Consider the following 17,882-nt stretch of genomic DNA (forward strand, 5'->3'; position numbering starts at 1 on the left):
GGGCCTAACTCTCAGATCTCACTGGGTGCTGTGCTTGTGAAAATTTCTCTGCAGCGAACGTTAGTGAAGAGTGTTGGGAGTGGGCCCAAACTGTAGCATCTCTGTATTCTGCCTCTCCAAGACTGCTAAATTAAATATCACATAAAGGAAATGAGCAGTTGCTAGCCATGCCACAAATATGACACTTATATGGGAAGCTGAGTTAAGCAAAGGAAAAATCTGGCCAAAATCACATAGTATCTCTAGGGCACAGGAGGTGACCCTCATACACAGGAAATCATGATTGGGGCTGATATGTCTATATGAAGGATATCTTCTTTGTTCCTTTCTAGCTCTGTCTTGCCTTCTCTTTAATTGAAACTTGAAATATTTTTATAATTTTATCTGATGGATTCTGCACGTCTGTTTTTGTAACATGTTGCCACTTGTCTATTTATATATCACCTACACATAAACTTGTTTCCAATAGACTTTTTTAATGTACAGATTTTACATCAAACTTGGCATGTAAATTTGGACATGGTAACAAAATGTTTTTTGCCACTGCCAATTAATGTATTCATTAGGTACAAAGATCTACTTTTGCAGAAATGTGTCCCTGGAAGAATAACAAGGCCTATTTCATGCTTGCAAACAAAGTAACTTAACCTGTTTGCAAATAAGAGCACATCTTTTGAAAATTAAACATAGAAATCTTCCTTGCATAATTTGTAGTTTAATCTATTTTAATTCATTAATGGGATGTGGGCTTTGCTGGCTGGGCCAGCATTTATTGCCCATCCCTAATTGCCCTTGAGAAGGTGGTGGTGAGCTGCCTTCTTGAACCGCTGCAGTCCATGTAGTGTAGGTACACCTACAGTGCTGTTAAGAAGGGAGTTCCAGGATATTGACCCAGCAACAGTGAAGGAACGGCGATATATTTCCAAGTCAGGATGGTGAGTGGCTTGGAGGGGAATTTCCAGGTGGTGGTGTTCCCATCTATCTGCTGCTCTTGTCCTTCTAGATGGTACTGGTCATGCGTTTGGAAGGTGTTGCCTAAGGAGCTTTGGTGAATTCCTGCAGTGCATCTTGTAGATGGTACACAGTGCTGCTACTGTGCATCGGTGTTGGAGGAAGTGAATGTTTGTGGATGTGGTGTCAATCAAGCGGGCTGCTTTGTCCTGGATGGTGTCGAGCTTCTTGAGTGTTGGAGCTGCACTCATCCAGGCAAGTGGGGAGTATTCAATCACACTCCTGACTTGTGCCTTGTAGATGGTGGACAGGCTTTGGGGAGTCAGGAGGTGGGTTCCTCATCACATGATTCTTAGCCTCTGACCTGCTCTTGTAGCCACAGTATTTATATGGCTAGTCCAGTTCACTTTCTGGTCAATGGTAACCCCCAGGATGTTGATAGTGAGGTTTCAGTGATGGTAAAGCAATTGAACATCAAGGGGCAATGGTTGGATTCTCTCTTGTTGAAGATGGTCATTGCCTGACAATTGTGTGGCGTGAATGTTACTTGCCACTTGTCAGCTCAGACCTGGATATTGTCCAGGTCTTGCTGCATTTGGACATGGACTGCTTCAGTATCTGAGGAGTCACGAATGGTGCTGAACATTGTGCAATCATTAGCGAATATCCCACTTCTGACCTTAAGATGGAAGGAAGATCATTGATGAAGCAGCTGAAGATTGTTGGGCTGAGGACACTACCCTGAGGAACTCCTGCAGTGATATCCTAGAGCTGAGATGACTGACATCCATGAACCACAACCATCTTCCTTTGTGCTTAGTCTGACTCCAGCCAGCGGAGAGTCTTCCACCTGATTCCCATTGACTCAGTTTTGCTAGGGCTCCTTGATGCCACACTCTGTCAAATGTGGCCTTGATGTCAAGGAAAGGCACTCTCACCTCACCTTGGGAATTCAACTCTTTTGTCCATGTTTGAACCAAGGCTGTAGTGAGGTCAGGAGCTGAGTGACCTTGGCGGAATCCAAACTGGGCATCAGTGAGCTGCTTATTGCTAAGCAAGTGATAGCACTGTTGATGACCCCTTCCATTACTTTACTGATGATCGAGAGTAGACTGATGGGACAGTAATTGACCGGGTTGGATTTGTCCTGCTTTTTGTGTACAGGACATACCTGGGCAATTTTCCACATAGCCGGGTAGATGCCAGTGTTGTAGCTGCACTGGAACAGCTTGTCTAGGGGCGTGGCAAGTTCTGGAGCACAAGTCTTCAGTACTATTGCCAGAATATTGTCAGGGCCTATAGCCTTTGCAGTATTCAGTGCCTTCAGCCATTTCTTGATATCACATGGAATGAATCGAACTGGCTAAAGACTGGTATCTGTGATGCTGGGAATCTCCGGAGGAGGCCGAGATAGCTCATCCGCTTGGCGCTTCTGGCTGAAGGTTGCAGCAAGTGCTTCTGCCTTATCTTTTGCACTGATGTGCTGGCCTGCCCCATCATTGAGAATGGGAATATTTGTGGAGACTCCTCCATTGAGTTGTTTAATTGTTCACTATCATTCACGATTGGATGTGGCGGGACTGCAGAGCTTAGATCTGATCCGTTGGTTGTGGGATCACTTAGCTCTGTCTATCACTTGCAGCTTATGCTGTTTGACATACCTGTGGTCCTGTATTATAGCTTCACCAGGTTGACACCTCATTTTTAGGTATGCCTGCTGCTGCTGCTCCTGGCATGCCCTCCTGCACTCTTCACTGAACCAGGGCTGATGCCCTGCCTTGATGGTGATGGTAGAGTGGGGGATATGCCAGGCCATGAGGCTACAGATTGTATTTGAGTACAATTCTGCTGCTGCTGATGGCCCACAGCGCCTCATTGGTGCCCAGTCTAGAGTTGCTAGATCTGTTCAAAATCTATCCCATTTAGCACGATGGTACCGCCACACAACACAATGGAGGGTATCCTCAATGTGAAGGCGGGACTTCATCTCCACAATGACTGTGCGGTGGTCACTCATACCGATAATGTCATGGGCAGATGCATCTGCGGCTGGCAGATTGGTCAGGATGAGGTCAAGTATGTGTTTCCCTCCTGTTGGTTTCCTCACTACTTGCCGCAGACCCAGTCTAGCAGCTGTCGTTTAGGATTCGGCCAGCTCGGTCAACAGTGTTGCTACAGAGCCACTTTTGGTGATGGACACTGAAGTCCCCCACCAAGAGTACATTGTGTGCCCTTTCCACCCTGAGTGGTTCCTCCAAGTGGTGTTCAACATGGCGGAGCACTGACTCATCAGCTGAGGGAGGGCGGTATGTGGTAATCACCAGGAGGTTTCCTTGCCCATGTTTGACCTGATGCCATGGGACTTCATGGGGCCCAGAATCTAGTGCCTTTTATTTCCGTTCCACTATGACATGCCAAAATTTTCTGGCCCCATTGATGTGGGTGTCATGGTGGGCAGGGTGTTGGGTATGGCAGGACAGCCAAAAATCGGTTTCAGGCTGTCATGAAGCCAGTTTACGAACGTGTGCTCCATTTGTCAATGGCGGGCCGCGGTTGCTGCCATTGCAAGTCGGGACCCTAGTTTCAATACTTTAGCATCACATTATGAGTCTTGCTTGCCGGAACCATCCCCCGATGCTGGATCATCTTGGCACGTCAGCGCAATTGCACACCGACATGTTTCACAACTGTACATAAGCGACGTGCACTTCACTTGAGACTTCGAGGTTTGTTTGCCCATCTTGCTTCGGGCAGCACTCACGGTCATCAGCACCAGGCTTCGCAGGCAGCACCACATCACTTTTAGGGGTGCTCACGGGCATGTCTCTACTTACCAGATCAGCTGTGAGGCGAGGGTGGTATTTCAATGGCTGCAAGGCTAGGTCTTGCTTGGGGAAGCATTTGAGAATGTGGCAGAGGCAGATTCAGTTGTGGCTTTTAAAAGCCAATTGGATAGAAAATAGAACAGAAAATATTTGCAGGGCAATAGGGAAGAGGTAGGGCCGTGGGATGACCCGAGAGCCAGCACAGACACAACAGGCCGAATGGCCTCCACTATGCTGTAACCATTTTATGGTTCTATAAGCTCCGGGCCTAACTCTCAGATCTCACTGGGTGTACTCATGGGCAGGAGTGGCCTCAGGCAAGGGAAGAGGCTGCAGGGCAAGGGCTATATTGGAGGGTATCCCAAGGTGTGTGTAGGGGCACATGTTCATCTGTGCAAATAGCCTTAAGGGTGTCAGGGCTGAGGAGGTGATCTCCTGAGAAGATTAGGCTAGATGGAGATCTGAGGGTGTGTTTGGGGGTGGGTAGTGATTTCTCTTGAGTTGGCAGTGTGAGATGCCAGTGCATGTATGATGGCCTTGTGAGTGTGTGAGTTTAGAGTGATGAGATGATTTCCTTACCCTGGCAGCACAGATGAGATCATTCATCCTTTTTCTGCACTGGATGGCTGATTTCTTGTGTGCAGCATTGGCACTGACCACCACTGCCACTGCCTCCCAAGCCAGAATGGTGAGACTGATGGACCTCCTGCAGCCCAAGCGGGGGTAGAGAACATCGTGGTGGAAATCCAGTGTGTCCAAAAGGCGGCCCTGGGCAGCATTATTAAATCAGGGAGCCACACTCTTCTTGCCTTTTGGGGCGATGTCTTCACCGGAGCAGTTCCTGGCTACAAGCATTGAGAAGCATGTGTGCAGTTGCAGTTTAAATGTGGTGCCCTGCATGAGCAAGGGGCAAGGTAATGGCTTGGCGGGCAAATCAGAGGCCGCCCACCAAAGAGACAGCGTGTTCCCTGTGGCTGCATAATTAATGAGGTGGGAATGGGACGATATATCGTGAAAACCCGCCAGCAGGGAAAACAACTTTTTTCCCGCTTGCTACCGCACTTTGTGCAAATCTGGGACGATTCCACCCTTAGTTTTTTAGAAGTTTCTACATGGAAACTTCTGTACAGCAAAAAGAATTGTTAATACAGATGAGTGCTCCAAGAGATGTGTCATAATAAGTTCCCTGGAGAAGTTTTTGCCTGACACTTAGACAGTACTAATTCTGTTGCTGCATGGAATCATTCTGAAAATGCCTAATTAAAAAATGCAATCAACAGAAAGGAATGGCCTGATGGATAATCATAGATATATCAGAGCTACTGCACAATGTTATCTTCTTGAGACTTAGCCCCATTCTGCATTTTTCTGTGATGAGCCCTTCCCTCTAGCTGTCTCCAGAATATTTCCAGGCAGGTCTTTACTGAATACATTCTCAGACCTGCTGCACAGGCTTCAAGACCCACCACAATATTTTCCAAACTCAGACATACAGTTCACCCATTGTCATTCTGCAACCACCATTAATTTTGTGTTGTTTAACAGCAGGATTAAATCACAGCATCAAATGTTGCCAATTAAATTTAATAGGATGATATAACATTTTTCTAATAATACAGCAAATGCAATGCAAATTCACACCAGAACTGGTATTAAAATATGCAAAATGGAGCTTCTGTAATGCTGGATTGGTTCTTCATCAAAACCAGAATTATCCAGTTGAGTTCGACCCAGTTTCTGGCCAATTGCCCACACCGTTGACCAAATATTGGATGTGAATGATGTTGTCAAGAGGATATCCATTAGAATTTCCAGTTTTGGTCAGTTAAAAGCTTTAATCAGTGAAAACATGCAGAGGCATGATTGCGGCAGCTACTTTGGGATCCTATTCACTCTGATACTCCATCCCATCAAAATTTGTGGGAATGGGGAAAGGATCCTGTGGTATGGGAGTGCGGCTGTGGAGCCTGTCCCATCAAGGACCCTGGAAAAATACTAAATATCTGGCCCATGGCTGGAAAAACTGGTTCCTCCTCCTAGGAATAATTGGCTGAAAATACTTTGTGATGTTCGGAGGATACGAAAGGTGCTATGTAAGTGCAAATCTTTCTTTCTCTATATTTGGCATTCAGCCTGTTCATAGAACATTTTTGATTCTGTTGTAAATGTTGAAGCATGCTGGAACAATATCGTCTTTAAAAATAATTTTGGGTCAAAATGAATATTAATTAATATTAAGAAGAATCTGTTAATATATTTGTTTTGACATTAAGGTAGTGATTATTTACATGATGTTGGTGATATGTTTTAAAATGTCCTAAAGGGATGCTAACTGTGAGGTATCAACATTCTTAGTCAATTCTTCCACTGAGTTTTCCAGCACCATGCTGGGTTCTTACAACAGCATCATATTTGCCATCTGGCATAGGAACATAAACAAAGTTCTTGTGTAGAGTTTGGAACAGTCAACATATGTTGACATTATCTCAGTGAAATTCTTGACACCCACAAACAGGAGAATTGGATTTAATATCCAATATCCTTGGATATTAAAACTTAAAATGCAGTCGGGTAGATGCTGACTCAGTGTGATTGTGTAATACATGCAATGGCGAATCAGCAGCCTGTTTTACACCTTTCCCAAGTTTTATTTCCATTGACAATATGCTGGCAATTTGCAAACAGACATTTCATCTTCTAGCTCGACGTCGAGGTTGATCTACTCCAGTGTCATTTAATAATGATAATAAGCTGAGTGAGGGGTTAAAACAATATTTGATTCCCCTCACCCCAAATAATATAAAATTGAAACAATGATGAAATCCATATAGAAAGTATCAAGCAGCAGCCAATGTCCAAAACTAGGAGTCACTATGATGAAGATCTGTCCTAGAATTGGCTGTAGATTGTACCAATTGAAGTGTTGAGGTTTTTTTTAAACATTTGGTATTTTGCTGTTTTCAGCTTCATTGTCCACTTGCCATGATTGGTAGCACTCTTGCCTCTTGTCAGAAGTTGTTGAGTCAACCCTTTCTAACTTAAACTTGACTGATAGCTCCTGCAATAATGAGGAAATGCTAAATTTCTGGAGGTATTTTCTTTTAGGTGAGATGCCCCATTGAAGCCTCATCTGTCTATTCAATTGGTTAAAGATCTTGGCATATTTTTATCAGAACAGCAGGCAGTTCTTACAGTGTCCTATCCAACATTCCTCCCTGTCTTTCAAAGCAGTTCATTGAATTTGAAACTCTTTGAACCATGATGAGAAAGTAAGGGGCAGACTTTAAAGTGCAATGGTCCCAGCCCAGATCTTCACATGATGGGAACATGAAGCAGGAATTTGGACCTGGAGGTCAACATGCCCAACACAATGGGAATGGGATCATGCAGGCATGCTGACTTCTGTGCATGAATTCCTAGTATGCAATCATATCTCACATAGCCCTGTGCTGTGAGTGCTAAATCATAAAAATCTAGATTTTTTTTTCATTCTTTCAAATATGATTTGCTTATGTTGAGGTAAAACCCTGATTTGGTCCACATTCAGAATCAATATCAAGCCCACCACTTGGTCACTTTTATGAGCATTTTCATCAGAAATGTGTGCCTGGTCCTGGCTGCAAAGCCTTGACTCTGCTACAGAAGAACTTAATGAAAACCAACGTTCAAATAAAGTGTACTGAAGTGCATCAGTCTGCAAAATGACATTCTGTGATGTACCTTCTTGAAGCGGTATCGGATCCAAACAAGGAGGAAACTTGCCAAGTGCTGTCAGGAGTGACTAAATAAAATACGGCAGCTGTCAGGGATATACCTGGTGTGGTGAATGCTTCAGCATTCCTTAACCCTGATGCAAACTTTAACGGGAATGCATCATCTGTTGGAACATTCTGTATGAATAAAGACCTTGCATTTATTTTGCGTGCAAACTTCATCTTTGTTCAAGGATAAATGATTATGATGCTAATTTAAAGAACTTCAATTGGGAAGAAAAGCCAAATCATCTTCAGGCCTTCTTGGAGAACAACTTTAAGGAAGGATGAAATGGAACTTAATTTAAAGGTCATTGCCATTCCCCAACATTCTGCATGCTGTTTGAATAACTTTGTGCCTTCCTCAGTTGTACCAAAAGGCAAAGAGGTGACGTTCATATTTATGTCACCTTTGGAACTTAATCCAGCTAGAAAGCCAACGCTAGTGCAACTAATCTCTTAATACATTCTTTAAGCTCAAGAGCAAATTTGGCCTCTTACTGAGGACTCAGCAAACAATTAGGTAGGACAGAGAGCACATGGAAGGGGAGATGTTTTGAGAGTAGATTGAAGAAGTATCCAATTCCAAGGACTGAATTCCCTTCTATTTGCCTCATTGATCAGGTGCACTGACAAAATGATCAAAAATATGAACACTTACCAAAAAAGAAGAAACACTTCAGATGCTCATTCTACAAGAAATTATTCATATTGTCTTCCCAAACATGATATATAAACATATTAGAAGCTGTGCATTTGGTACCTTCATCAGGACAGTCAAGTTGGGACAGTTTGTAGAGAGGAAAGAAATAAGTTGGCACCTCCTGTGAACTTAGAAAAGTTAAATATGTTTTGAAACTTGGATATAGAGCTAGACTACGGTACTCTCATGCCTATTTGGGAGTAAGAAGTAGTATGAAACGGGATGTGAAAAACCTGTGTTAGGAGAGTACAAAGGTGGGGTAGTGGGTTACATTATGAGGACATGTTGCAATATTATCTTGGCAGCCTTCCATCTTGTGAGAAAATGGTTTATGTCGTGCGGGTCAACTCTGCGTTGAACATCACCTGGTGCAGCTCAGGAGCCCCACTCTGGCATGGCAGTGTCAGCCCCATATGCTGCAGGGAAAGACAGTGGGCTGAGGAGGTGCATGATTCACTGGCCTCTGTTTTCCCTGGGCTCTCTTCTCAGCCATATGTGCTTTCCATTTCTGTTCATCTCTTCCGATGCCCCTCCAAACAGTCAATCTCCAGAGTTCCCAGTTGTCTGTTTTCCGGTTGTCTGTGTCAATGCTGCATCAACTTGATTTGTATTCTCATGAGTAGAGAAGAATGAAGAATTAATAAGGGTAGATAGAAATGTTGGGAGCTAAATTAGATAGTCCTCGAAAATGGGCACAGCGATCGTGCTCAATGTACCCTCTAATTTCCTTTTGCTGTGCATGGCCTATTCAGTTAACTGTGTGGTACCTTTAATTTTTTCTGCAGTCGTGCACACATGGTATTTTAAAGGGGATGACTTGTGGGTAGCCTGCGCAGAAACTTCCAGGTTCAAACTTTAAAGGCGCTCACAGCCAAAATAAGGCATTACAAATCCTAATTTTTCACCTAAACTGTTTTAATGTCAAGAATAAATGGACATAACTCTAAAATAAAAGCTAGAAGTAGGGAAACTGAGAAGTTCTTTTTAACATGATGTGAATATAAATCTGGAATTATCTCATCAAACAGGCTCTGGATGATGGTGCAATCAGACTTTCAGGACTAAGATGAAGAGATTTTTGTTAGGTATAGATATAAGGGAAATGGAGCTAAGCTACTTAGCTATGATCTAATTAAATGGCAGAGCCAATTCAAGGGGCTGAATCACTTACTCGTTTTGCTATATTCCACATCAGGACCAATGGAGATCTCTTGTGAGACCTGGCTAGTTTGGATTTTAGTTTTGGCATGTACAGGCATCAGTTTTAACAGAACATTGAAAGCTTACTTAAAGATGATCTCCCGAAAAGTATTTCTGCCTTATTTTTAGTGTATCAGACATTAGGTTTGCAAAAATAACGGACAACATTTTCCCAATGTCGGGGGGGATATGTGGGAGCAGGCACGGGCGGGGCTTCTGATTGGTGCCCCCAGTTGGGGCACATCGCCATTTTACGTGGGCACAGCCAACTTGGCCATGCACCCGCCGACCTGAAAATGACGCGGGGTGACGTCAAGACGCCCACCCGACATCACCCTGCGTCACTTTATGCATCTGATCGCTGACCAGAAGATCCTGCCCATTAGCTCTGTTTCTCCCTCCACAGATGCTGCCAGACTTGCTGAGTATTTGCAGCATTTTCTGATTTAATTTCAGATTTCCAGAATCTGCAATATTTTACTTTTGTATAAACAAATTGGAGTCTTGCCAACTGTTGGAACTTTTCAATAGCAGTTATGCAGCAATCATTACAGTTGCCAGATGCATAAGTATGCAAGAATGGGGGGGGACGAGAGACCAAGATCTACAGCTATAAGAAGCAATGCACACATAGTCAGAAGGCCAACCATTTGGCAAAGCTAAAGAACTAGGAATAAGGTGAATCCAAAAAAAGGGACGTTTTCAACAGGATACATTGAACTGGACTTAAAGGAAAAGGGGTAGCAACAAATTAACCTCTTCAATACTGGAATGGGTACATAATAGATATTTTTTAGGGTCCAACAATAATCTTAATTACACTGATAGGCCTCACAACCTGGTTCTCAGATGTAAGCGGGTGATAAGGGGCAAATCTTAAGTGCTACATTTTATCTTATTCTTTCCATAAATTTATTGGTAATTTAATTTGCTTTTCAGTGAAACTTTTATAAGCTATTTTGTGTTTTCCATTTTTTTTTTAGGTGTATCTTTATCATGTAACATTCTGAACTGGAACCAGTCAACTTACTGCAACTGATCAGTAGAAAATGAATAAGAAAGGTAACTCTATCTCCAATATTTCCTTCCTTTATCTGGGGATATGCCAAACCTCTACAATAACTATCACCAAGTAATATAGCAGAGATCGGGAACTCACTAGATGGAGATACCTGCACCATCATTCTACTTTATACATTCATGATTTTAGCCAGTAATCTTGTGCAAGTTCTTATGAGGTGAAGAAATAAATTTTAATATCATTTGCTTCAGTAAAGAGGGTCATTGGTAGCTGAGTCACCACATTGTTAAAAACTTTGTACAAAGTTAAAGAGAAATTATGTTAAATTCTTGCAATCAACAGTGACAGTTTAATAAAAGGTTTCTCCTTTACATGTAAATTTACATAACAAATTATACTTATAAATGTTTAAGAAGGGGACAATGTTTATGTTTCCATAGAGTGACATCTAAACTCTTGTAGTAATTATAGTTTGGATAAATGTAGGACTGTAGCTTTAAGAATAATCCTGTGCTGTAAGACCATATGATCTGTGTAAACCAATGTGTTAGCAGCATGGGGAACCGCTACAGGAGGGTTCTTCTTTAGTTATGGAAGTTTGGTGCACATGTGTAGTTGCTACTGTTGCCTTATAAATAAAGTTAACTATGTCCACTAAGAAAAGTTGCTTGAAGATCAACTCTATAACAAACTGGCAACAAGGATAAATCAGATTCAGAGCTATACCTCGCCCAGCAATTGTGAGTATCTAAGTTTGTTAAAAATAAAAAAAGATAGACTCATCTGAAATGCCACAGTTTGGCAGAATTGATCCATTTGTCTCAATATATAGAAAGTCTTGGGTTCTACCTTCAAGCCAACAAAATCATGAGGGGGAAAAGAGGAGAGTGATTCTCCTGAGTATTTGTGGGAGTAAGATCTACAGTTTAATTCGAAGCCACAGTGCCGCAGATTCGAAGACTTTCAGTGAATTAGTAGACCTCGTTAAGGGACATTCAGTCACAATGCAGAGGTTCAGGTTCAATTCACTGAGTAGAGCCCCAGGGGAGGCCATTGCTACCCATGTGGTGAAATTAAAACAACTAACAGAATATTGTGATTTTGCTGAAACCCTGAATGACATGCTCAGAGATCGTTTAGTATGTGATATGCAGGAAGACACTATTCAGCAAAGATTGCTGACTGAAGTTCATCTTGATTTTAAGAAAGTGTTAGAAATAGTGCTGGTGATGGAAAGTGCTGTAAGGGATTCACAAGCAATTCAAGGGATGCAAAATGGCACCATTCTCCTAGTTGGGCGGGAACAGTCAGCTGAAAGTGGCGTGAAAAGCCAGGACTCTGCTACAAAGTGGGAAACAGCTCCCACTAACCGAAAGATGAGAAGAAACAGTTTAGCAACTAAATCAAAAACTCATTTTCATTGACGTGGAAACAATCATTCTGCTAGCGATTGGCAATTTAAAAAGGTAGAGTGCTATTTTTGCCACAGAAGCTGACATATAATGAGATGGTGTGAAGCGAGATTTAAACAGGCCTCCAAACAACAAACAATGTCCAATGAAGTCCATAGTGTGGAAGAGCCAGAAACAACCAATTCTGACATTTATTCATTATTCAACATGAAAGTTGGGAAGACAGAGCCAATTATTGTTACAGTGCAAGGGGATGGTGAACCCTTAAAAATGGAAGTAGACATGGGTACTTCTACCACTGAATTATGGGTGATTTCTACCAAATTTATCAATGGTTCTTGCCCCTCTACATTCAGTGCTAAGAAAAAACCAGCGTTGGTTTTGGGAGGCACCCCAAAAAGAATCCTTCATGAATATAAACAGTTCTTACACTCTTCAAATTTGTTATTGCATTATGACCAGATGTATGAATTGGTGCTAACCTGCGATGTGTTCCCCTAAGGAGTGGGAGCGGTACTGTCTCACAAAATGAAAAACCGTATGGAGAGGTTGATAGGTTATGTATCCAGGACACTTACCACAGCTGAAAAAGAATATTCTCAGATCAAAAAGGAAGGCCTGTTGATTATTTTTGGCATAAAAAATTCTACTAACATGTGCACGGCGGCATTTCACGATAGTATCAGACCACAAACCACTTTTGGGTCTGTTTAGCGAGGAAAAAGCTATATCTCCCATAGCTTCTTCAAGAATACAGAGATAGGCCTTAATTTAGGCAGCATATGATTACGCCTTTGTACCTAGACCAGGGATTCATATCGCAAATGCTGATGTCCTAAGTCGCCTTCCTTTGCAAGAAATGATGAACATGTCCCAATTCCACAGGAGCTTGTATTGGTGATGTCTTTTCTAGATGCCTCACCAGTCTGTGTCAGTCAGATAAGAAACTGGATGAATTGTAATCCAGTCCTGTCTCGAGTGAGAGACCAAATGTTACATAGTTTGTCCCTGAAACCAGCCTCTGATGTATTGAAGCCGTTTTTCAACCGAAGATACAAGATGAGCAGTCAAAATGGTATTCTATTGTGGGATGCATGAGTAGTAGTTCCTTCACAAGGAAGAGAATCACTTTTAGTAGAGCTACACAGTGCCCATTCAGGAATCTCATGCATGAAGACGATAGCACAAAGTTATCCTTGGTGGCTGAGGATGGATGGTGATATTGAAAAGGTGGTAAAACACTGTGTGCAATGTCAACCGCTACAAAAGTTGCTGGTGGCAGCCCCATTTACACCAATGGGAGTGGCCTGGTAGACACTGGGTGTGATTACACATTGATTACATCAGCTCTTTCCTTGAAATCATGTTTCTACTAATTATAGATGCTCATTCCAAGTAGTTGGACATTTATGAGATAAGGTCACCAACATCAGGGACTACTATAGAAATACTATGTCAGAGCTTTGCCATCCATAGACTGCCAGAAGTAATTGTCTAAGATAATGGTATTGCATTTATGAGCGCTGAGTTCCAACAATTTATCAGCCTCAACGGTAGCAACCACGTGAAGACTGCACCATACCATCCATCATCAAATGGACTGGCAGAAAGGGCAATATAAACTTTTAAGGCGGGAATGAGAAAGATAACAGGTGATTTGCTGGAGACCAAAATTTCTCATTTTCTATTTTACTACAGAACAACCCCCCACACCACGACAGGAGCAACCCCTGCAGAATTACTGGTGAGGTGCCTCTTCAGACATGACCAAGCCTAAAACTTCCCAATTTGGAGAGGAATGTGGAGAAAAGTCAAGGGAACCAAAATGTGACTCATGATATGCATTGTCGTGAGCGACAATTTACTGTTGGTGAAGTAGTATATATAAAGAGTTTCAGTGGAGGACCGAAGTGGTTACCTCGTAAAGTGAGTTCTGTGACAGGACTATTGTGTCAAATGGAAGTGAAGGGTCAGATCACCCGTAAGCATGCGGATCATTTAAGAAAAAGAGAGACACCCCAACAAAATGTTCCATCAATAATCATTACTGAATCAGTGGTTCCTGTTGATGTTGCTCGACCAAGGACAGACATGCCCGATGTCTCTGTCAGAGTTGAAGACATTGAACTGCAAGTGCCTAATGAGGTACCTGATGTTAATGCGGTTCCAGGGAATGTGTTTCCTACAAAAGAATCTGAAGTTGTGGAGCTGCAATGTTTCACATGTATCAGGAATCCACTTGAAAAACTGAACTTGTAATTTCATTTTGTTGTAATGTCATGAGATAAAAATCCTTGTAAATGCAAAATGTACAGAAAAGTTAAAGGGGGAGGAATGTAGTAATTAGAGTTTGGATAGGTTTAAGAATAATCCTGTATTGTAAGATCACATGATCTGTGTAAACCAATGTGTTATCAGCATGGGGGGCCTCTACAGGAGAGTTCTTCTTTAGTTATGGAGTTTGATGCACATGTGTAGTTGCTGCTGCTGTCTTGTGAATAAAGTTAAATGTTTCCACTGAAAAAAGTTGCCTGAAGATCAACTCTATAACAATTCTATAGGCTGGATTTTCCTTTTCCTGTCTCTACAGGCTTGGGGCAGAATTTCTGTCTGCTGCCCCAAACCTACTGTGACCCCAGCCCAGCTTTCTAGGCAGTGATCATTAGATATTCATAGAATGCTCTTGTACAATTCCCACAAAAATTTGGAAACCCACCAGTAGGCTGCAGGAAAATCTAAGTGGCGCTGTGGCGGGACTACCACTTCAGCTCCAGAAGAGGTGGGAGGCAAGAGCAAAGGGATCACAGTGCTTTGGTTTAAAACAATACCAAAGCTATAAACAGGTAAGTGAGGCAATATGGAGGGAGGCAAACTTCCCATTAGGTCCCTCCCTACTGTTTACAATATTTTGGGTATTACCACTTTATACCCTGGCCCTACACATTTACCAGGCAGTGTCAGCTAAATAGAATGGAGGTGACTGAAATGGGCCAGGAACCTGGCTCCACCACCTGCTGCCAGTCCTACTGGTGGTGGTGGGAGGGAAATTGAGGCTGGCGAGTGGAAGTGGCTGCAGAATGTGATGCTTCCCTTTAAAGGTTGCACAAGAACTTTATTTTTCTCCCAGCTGTATTAACCCATCAGGAGTGGCACTACTGCTCCAAATTCACCCTACAGAGCAAATGAGGGCCTTGGGGGAAGGAGAAGAGGGGGGGGTGGGGGTGGGGGAGGACATTGCAGTTAACAGTGGCTTCATGAGTTGACTTAAGATCAGGCCCAATGGATTTAAGCAGGATATGTGCAAAAGGGAAGTTGCCTATAGAATTGGGGGAACCTGCAGTAACTGTAGTATGATATTTAAAGTGCTACTTTTGTTTAGACAGTTGCCAAATGCCTACTTGAGTAAAACTTGTGTTCTGTGGCCAGCTTTGCCTTTAGAAAATCGGCTACTACGGTGACAGTGTGTAACCTTTCTTCAGTTGACTTTGCCATAATCAACATAATCTTTCTCGTTTACATTATTTGTTTAGTTCAAATTGATTTGTAATTCCAGTGGGATCAAAATTCCATGAATAGCTAATGGAACATCCTATACACTAGTCTTAGCTTCTGATAAGTGTGTGTGGTAGTCCATGTCAAAGCAGAGTTTCTGAAAACTTTTTGTCTTCAAATTACCCAACCAGCGACCTCTGTGTATTTAAGTTTACTTGGGAGCAGGACCTCTAATTAGTGGAATCGTAGCAGAAAAAAATTGTATTTAACTTTTTATGATTTGGTAAATAAGCTAGGAATGAAGACAGACTACATATTGTTCATGTTTTTGCAAAATAGGTCTGCAAAATTGGTGTACCCAGAATGAAGTACTCTTAATGTGAAAGGATGTTGTCTGGCAGCTCAGTACAACTGTAGAATGTCAGCAGCCAATCTAATATCAACTTCATACTGTCTGGAGGTCAACCTTTTCATGCTCAAGTCATTTCTGTTGTGACTGCTCACATTTTAAGGCTTGGAGTGCTGCACGTGAAACTGACAGGAGTTTTTTTTAGCCATATCGCAGGCTGCTCGATCAGTGAATAATGATTGGCAGCCCAACTACTAAAGTACAGAATGGTCTTACTTGCAACCTGGTTAGGTGTGGCAGCAACTGAATGTGTTATTTATGTTACTGTCATAGTGCCCAGCCAATTAACGCTCCATCTTTACTGTAAATACTGGGTTTGAGTCATATTCACATTTCCAGATGTGCAACGGCTGTGCTGTACACAAACAAGCAACGTGACAAACTACAGAGGCTACAATTAATGCTGAGCTTTACCTCATTTTCCCACTGTATGAAATGGTTGGATTTTTTTTAAACAATTGACGCACATAAAACAGCACAGAATTAAATCAAAATACACAATTACACCATTTATTATAGTCTTCTTTAGAACATGACCAAGAGAGAAAATAATAGTGTCAACTGCTCCCGCACCCCCAAGAAACTATTTTGTTTGAAGCACATATATATAATAGACTAGGAATTTTAATAGCAATGCACAAAAGCACAAAATTTAATTCTGTGCACTGGTTTGCCAGAACCTTCAATTTTTCACTGTATTTGGAACTGACTTCTATCATTTACAGTACAGTAACAAAACCTTTGTACAGTATCTTCCTTAAATTCGTCTCTGACACTGGTGCACAGCACTTGATACATTATCCATTCTACTCAAAGTTACATTTTGCATCCAACCAAACAAAACAGAGTTGAAACCTCTCATTCGGGGCAAGAACAATTTTTGTTCTCAAACAACCCCTGCAATTCTTTCTGCAACTATTAATGAAAAGGCTATATTTGTAAAGCAACACAAGATTTACACAAACATAAGCAACAACATTCTCATTTTAAAATGTTAAGAAAAACTTTACCGGAAAAAGTTACCATGGTTATTTTTGACAAGTACAAGAGCAGAGCCACTCACAGTTTATCTAGTCAATGGAGGCTGGTCAAATCAAAAGGATGTTCTAGTTATCATTCATTGAGAAACATAGAGCCCTAAATCTCTGTTGGCAGCAGAAGCCTGGAAAGCCTTTAACAGGGATGCTCAGTGAAGTTAAGAAAAACTGTGATATAAACGTATTTATTTGTGATTGGAGGCATATTTCTTAAAAGGGGGAATCTTTATGGAATTGTTATGTTGAATTATTTGACGTTACTTAACCCACTTGACCTTATTAGGCGTGTTTAACAAGCCAAATACAGTTATCTCTTTATATGTTAGTCCTACAAAACTTGAACCAGTTAGAAAATTTTAAGATTAATTGGCATATCCCCTGCACTTGTTTAAAGCAAAAATTGACATGAGTTGCGAATAGGAGTCAAAATCTGCATTAACATCTGTCCTCTGGTGCAAGACTTAGGTTTGAGAAATGGCTATTTATACCTCAACACAGTAATTTTCAGTGTTTCAAATCTAAACACTTATCTACAGTGTAAGATCATGCACTGACGTAAATTAATGCATTTGAAGCAGTTACTGAGCAGATCTGTAAAAAAAATGATAAAGAAGATCTAGTGATATGCTTGATTGATGCTTACTAAGCAGTGACCTGGTCTGCCTGACTGTACTGTCCATGGAGACTGTACCATGGCACGATTATTTCTAGTTTAATTAAACAAGCTTGGATGGTCTGAAAGTTTCAATTTTAAATATTGCTGTTATTGTTGTTCAGTCAAACTTCTTTATGGAAAGAAAGTTCTCACTGTCGAAGATGTAAGGCTGTTGGTTATAATAGCTCAACAAATTCATATGAGATTCCTGCGACTGATATTTTAACGGAGGCACAAATTAATTTCAAATAAACAGGTAACAAATAATCTCCAGTATGGAGCAGATGGCTCACAAGCATATCATTTGTCCATGATTTTTAGCAATGGAAATTTCTAGACTCTGATGAGAACAAATTTATTGCTGCGACCTTGCTATACTTTGTATTTTAAGATGGACTTTTTTTTTAACTCTTTTATATGTAAAT

The sequence above is a fragment of the Carcharodon carcharias genome, chromosome 12 (assembly GCF_017639515.1).
Source record: "Carcharodon carcharias isolate sCarCar2 chromosome 12, sCarCar2.pri, whole genome shotgun sequence".
Taxonomy (NCBI): Eukaryota; Metazoa; Chordata; class Chondrichthyes; order Lamniformes; family Lamnidae; genus Carcharodon; species Carcharodon carcharias.